Source organism: Lathamus discolor, chromosome 2 (assembly GCF_037157495.1).
Source record: "Lathamus discolor isolate bLatDis1 chromosome 2, bLatDis1.hap1, whole genome shotgun sequence".
Classification (NCBI taxonomy): domain Eukaryota; kingdom Metazoa; phylum Chordata; class Aves; order Psittaciformes; family Psittacidae; genus Lathamus; species Lathamus discolor.
In genome coordinates this window covers 33,266,675-33,272,518 of record NC_088885.1, presented here as the reverse complement: position 1 = coordinate 33,272,518, position 5,844 = coordinate 33,266,675, and the positions used below count along the sequence as shown (strand labels likewise).

General features: G+C 40.2%; 1 long non-coding RNA gene across 1 annotated transcript; it reads left to right on the top strand.

Moving 5' to 3' along the window:
• The first annotated feature begins 219 nt into the window (after positions 1-219).
• Positions 220-5,578, top strand: LOC136007882 (uncharacterized). The gene is made up of 3 exons (XR_010609897.1): positions 220-305; positions 3,760-3,828; positions 4,836-5,578. It is a non-coding gene; the product is annotated as an uncharacterized LOC136007882 (long non-coding RNA).
• The last annotated feature ends 266 nt before the right edge of the window (positions 5,579-5,844 follow it).

Sequence of the window (5,844 nt, the reverse complement as noted above, 5' to 3'; positions counted from 1 at the left end):
CAGCCTGGTCTCAAATACTACCAGGGATGGGGCACCAACAGCTTCTCTGGGCAACCTACAGGTGCTAGCTAATAGATTACATAAAGGTTAATTAAACTAAACCAATTACTTTTGGCCAGGTAAATTAATTGCATACTCAAACAAGAGCATGTGTCCAAGTAAGAGCAAGGAAGCTGGGGAAGGGTCTAGAGCATAAGTCTTATGAGGAGCAGCTGAGGGAACTGGGGTTGTTTAATCTGGAGAAAAGGAGGCTGAGGGCTGGTCTCCTTGTTCCCTACACCTACCTGAAAGGAGGCTTTAGCAAGGTGGGTGTCAGTCTCTTCTCCTAAGTAACAAGCAGTAGGACAGGGGGAAATGGCCTCAAGTTGTGCCAGGGGAGGTTTAGATTGGATATTAGGAAAAATTTCTTCACTAAAAGGTTTGTGAAGCATTAGAACAGGCTGTCCAGGGAAGTGGTGGAGTCACCATCCCTGGAGGTATTTAAAAGATGTGCAGACGTGGCACTTAGGGACACAGTTTAGTGGTTGACTTGGCAGTGGTAGGTTTGTGGTCGGACTAGATGATCTTGAATGTCTTTTCCAATCTAAACGGTTTTATGATTCTGTTATGTGATTGCAGTGCCCCTTATTTGCAAAAAGATTACCCCATCAGATAACAAAAAAAGAGGATTTTCAAATGCTTAGCTTTTGTCTCATATGTAAAATACATATTTACTTGCTTCATCTCACTGTGGAAGTCTAGAATACATTTACAAACAAGACATTAAAAAGCCTACAAAGCTCTTCCTCTTTTCTGGCTTCTTCCCAGTGTGTGGGAATCTTGCACTTTTTATGTATTGGGTGGTGTTTCATGACAGATAGAATCAGAATAGACTAGAGTCTGTCAAACATCTTAATCCCAGATATTCATTTTGGGGTTATGATGGAGTCTTTTCAATGTGTGGTGACACCCAGCTATTGCTGGATAACTTCATGTGTGGACGTTTTTTTCTTCAAATTGAAATGTCTTGTCAGTGCAGCTTGATGCACTTTTTAGGGTGGGAGAGGGGATTAACAGATGGCAGGCAAAACCCTTTGTTGTAAACCTGTAAGCTAGAGAAGAAGGATATCAGGAAAGATAAAAAGAGATAGAGCCAAGCCAGGCTCATTCTAACTGGATGCCCCCTGCAGAACAGTGAGATGACAGCAAACTAGGAAGGACAGAAGAAGCATTATCAAGCTTTTCTCTGTGCAAACAGTGTGGATAATTTTAGTATAGCTCCACTCTAATTCAAGAGCAGGACTTCTTGTGAGGCAGCACTGAGTGGACGCTGATCCTGTCAGGGACTGCACTATCCTGCAGAGATCAGACCTGCTGTCTGGTTTGGACAGTGCCTTGTAATAGATCCACCTTCTGTCACGTGAAGCAGCTGCATGGGTGAAAGATGTTCTGTCCTATGGAGCTTAAAATATTCACAGCCCAAGTCAGCTTCTGCTGACTGGAATGAAGACAAGTGAAATGTACGATTGGGTTTGCCGCTGGTGAAGGTACCTTAGTGCAGGGCAGTATTGGACCCTGGGAGAAAAACATATTTCGGACAAAATTGCAGCCTCTGGGTTGCCAGTGGATGGAGAAGTAGTTGCTTTTGGCTCTCCAGTTTGGAGTTTTGCATGCTGTGGACAGACTCAAGCAATGTAGGGGGAAACTGGTATTATCATCACTAGTTACCAGAGATGTCCTGAGAGGAGTGTGCCATCTAGGCTTCAGGCACAGCTGTACCTCTTGGTGGTCAGGAGGAAATTAGGATTAGACTGACTCAGATAGGTTGTCTGCAGTCATTGTGCTGCCTCTGATGTTCCTCTCTTCCTCTCCTTGGTCTACCACGCCAAGGCTCTGGGCTTGATACACCAGATTTTATAGCTAAATAAGTGTATAAATAAGAGAAAGGGGGAAGTCTACTGAGCATTCAGACTCATGCAGAGACAATGATGTGAGAGGTACCTTGGTCTGAATGAAACAGTTATGGTTAGTCTAAAATCAATAACAAAATCAACCTGCAAGATAAATGTACACAGTGGAACTTGCTCATAGCAAAGTCTGATATAGAGGGACCTTATCTGCCAGTGATAAACTACTGCACTAAATTAGAGTTTTACAGGAACAGGTATTCCAGGAAATTTATCACTGGCATAAGAGTGAAAAATTTATCCTAGTGAGGAAACTGCTCTTAACAGCTGCAGGCATATAAAGATCCTTGGAGAATTGATAAGCCAGGCATCTGATACAAGAACAGAGCCACTCAAGAACAACCTTGTTCTGATCTAGAGAAATGAGTCAGTTACCTACAGTCTTAAATATTGATCATTTCAGCAATATCTCAAAATCCTTACTTAGTTTTTGCTGAAGAAAAACACCCACTGATTCACATTTTGACCCAGATCTTTTTCAGTCTTGTTTTTTTATTTTCTTAATAACACAAGACTCCAAAAATACCAAAGCCTTTGCAACGTGGCCATTCATACACGCCACCCAAAGGTGTAGTTAAACAGACAGTTCTAGCTACATTTGCTTATTTGCTTGAAGTCAGTAAGTAAAGTCAAGCTGCCATCAATTTTTAAGGTGATTATCTCTGGGCAGTTCTGTTTTGAAGAACCTGAGATTAACTCTGTTTTCCAGCACAATGACAATGTCCTCCGAAAAAGTATATATGCATCTTTTTTGTTAAGATAATTGCATTTCGTGATAATCATGAGCTGTAGTAAGTAACTTGCAGGATGCAAGCAATACTTTAAAGTCTGAAGGAGTAAATAGTAGACCTTTTATGAGAGGTTAATCTTGGGTAAAGAAGATATTAAAATGATTTCTTTATCCAATTCCTAAACAAATGGTAGCCTCTGAAAATGGAACACATCCTTTTAACCTAAAGCTTTTTGGTACTTTACAGACAGAAGAGTGTTATGTTTTCTACTGCCAGACTGTCAGTGCTATGTAACTGACTTAAAAAGGACATGAAAAAAGGCTTTAAGAAAAAAAATAATCTCTGAAACGTTCTTGGTCTTAGTTACAAAATCTTTCTGGCATTTTGTTGGTGTTCTTGCACTCTTCCACTCAGATTTTCCATGGGAATTGGTGGTTTATGGCATCACAAAAAACAGTACTAGTCTTTAATAGATAGCTATCTTTTAGATGACTCCAGGGGAGATTTATAGATATGGACACAAGGCTGCTATGTATTAGGATCCTTAATTGTACATACTTAAGCTGATATCAGTAAGCACTGGATGTTAACCACTGGCAACTACCAATTTCTAATGGTAAAATCTCATTCAGATAAGGACCCACCAAATTAAGTGGTATTAAAATTTGTACTTCACATGAAACATGCATTTACGTGGGAATAGGGATGGTTTTCAATCCATCCTTAGGTACCTCCTTTGAGTATGACTGTGGTCCTAATGTGTAATTTTGGTTCTTGCTGGAAGCAGTTCTTCCAACTCTGACATCCTAATTTACATTTGTGTAATACTAGGTGTTTCCTTGGTATTTTTTGGTACAGCTCCTGAAACAATCTTTTTGGTGTTTCTTTTTATATGGAACAATTAATAGCATCAATATTTTACATAAATGGGGAAAAAGATGATGAGGAAAAGTTCCTCAAATTGGGTATGAATTTTGTGGTTAAGCTGAGAGCAAAACCAATATAACCTAAATCTCAGTCATCTGTATGAACATGCTTTCACCTCACCTATTTCTTCTTTGCTTACTTCAAATCTGGTGCAGATTTTGCTAGTATCATTGCCACAGATTTGGATCTTCCTCACCCATCCTTTCCTGAGATGTCAGCATTATGTGAGTAAATCCAATGAAAATAAAATTAAACAAAAATACATGAATGAAAGAAAATACCCCACCTTTATGAAGTTTTTGAGAATCAGAAGTGAAAAGAAATCCTTTCAATCCAGTGTGTTATACAGACTGAATATCAGCATAATGGAATGACCTGTGAGACCTGTGACCCCATTTGTACATGTCATAGGAAGTGTGACAATAAAATATATTTTGCACCAAAGAAGTCAGAGCTGCACTTGGAGAGAGCCTTTCTCTCTGCTATGAACCAGCACATCACCTCCCTTTCACCAGCCTGGCCAAGCATCTGTTTCATCAGTAGGGATGGAGTGAGCGGTTCTGAAGCAGCATTTTTCCACATCAATAGACACTGACCAAGCATCAGTTTGAGCCTTTCAGAAGATTTTTAAAGATTTTTGAAGCAGCCAATTTAACTGCCTTTAAAACTAATAAAAGAAACACATTGAAAGGCCTAATTTACAGTCTGAAGGACTTTTGTGTTGCAAACTTAGAGGTCAGAACAAATTCTGAAGCAAATCTTCATGCGCTTTATTTTTCTCCCCCATACTGGGCAGAAAGCTTCTATTCTGGTCAAGCACAAGAAGCTCCATGAAAATAGGACTGTCTTCAGTAAGAAAACCCTTGTAGATTGGGACTCACAGAAAGAGAAGTATCTATAATTACTACCTTGAAAGGTAATAAAGCAGCAAAGAGAAAAGGTCAAACAGTATCACTAACGCCATGACAGTAGGTGATAAAGTTCAACCTTTGTATGAATGAGTTCACTGAGAGCAGCAACCTAACACTCCAGGATGAAATATATAGCACTGATGCAATTTGCATTCCAGTGGTACATGCTAAAATAAGTTCTGTTCATCCTACAGTTATGGCACTATGAGGTACTCCTGCCTTCTGTTCAGCAAAATTATATATTTTTCAAAAAATGAAAGGATCACTTTTTTAATCTTTATTTTTTAAAAAATTAAGCCTTTCACTTTTTTTCTTGACAGGGCAAACTTAAAGGGACTGTAAACTGAAGAAAAAGTGATTGTAACACTCACTGAGACCTTGGGAGACCACTTTGCTTCTGTTACAGATGTTACAATTCACATCTCACGCCATGAAGCAGAGAGCCTTAGCCATCCATGACGGCTGGCTGAGATGCTGAGAAATATATCAACCTCTGTCCAACTGTCCTTGTGTACAGGCAGCATTCATGTACCTGGGGTGAAAACCAGGGGCTCCCCACTTCCATGTAACTGCCTGAAACAACAGTCTAAAGGGTGTTTCTCTATCCATGTCTTAGTGAAGGCACTTTACGTAAGTATACCAAGCTCAGGAGAAAGGCTTGTGGGGAAAGCCCTCCTCCACATGAAACAGTGACTGAAAAGCAGTTGCTCCTGGTTAAGATCATTGCCTGGATTAAGCAGAGTGCATGTGATCTCCCAGTGCTGGAGTGGGTGCCCTCACTGGAAGGCCAGAGGATGGACTAAGTCATTTTTGGTCAGGACAAGGTAAAAGTTCTCCAGGCTGGGCATCGTGTTTGGAAATGTGATTCCATCTATTGTCTTGTTCATTATCCATATACTTACCCAAATTCAAATGTTAAAAGGGGGAACTGGGAGCTTCTCATTTCTCCTGCACTGTGCAGGAGTGCTCTGAGGGATAATGTACATCTCTGCCAGCAGAGGAAGGGCCTGAACAGGAGCACCCTGCCAAATGCAGAGGAGATGCATCTTTCTCCAGCAACATTAGGGACCTAGCTCACATGATAAAATGCAGAGCTGAAACTCTCAGGAGCTTGATTTTTAATAAACTTGGTGACAATTAAATCTGCAAGGCTGTGGGAAGAATTTATTAAGCTTTACAGACTATGGTCTGTGTTCTGTGCTCCCTATAACCTACTGCTAGGAAACCTTAAGCATGCATAGATTTTGCAATTCACTCATATCTTCTTTCCACAAAAGCTTTAGAAAATGGTGTGGAATAAATCCTTTGCTTAACCAGATTAGCTTTCAG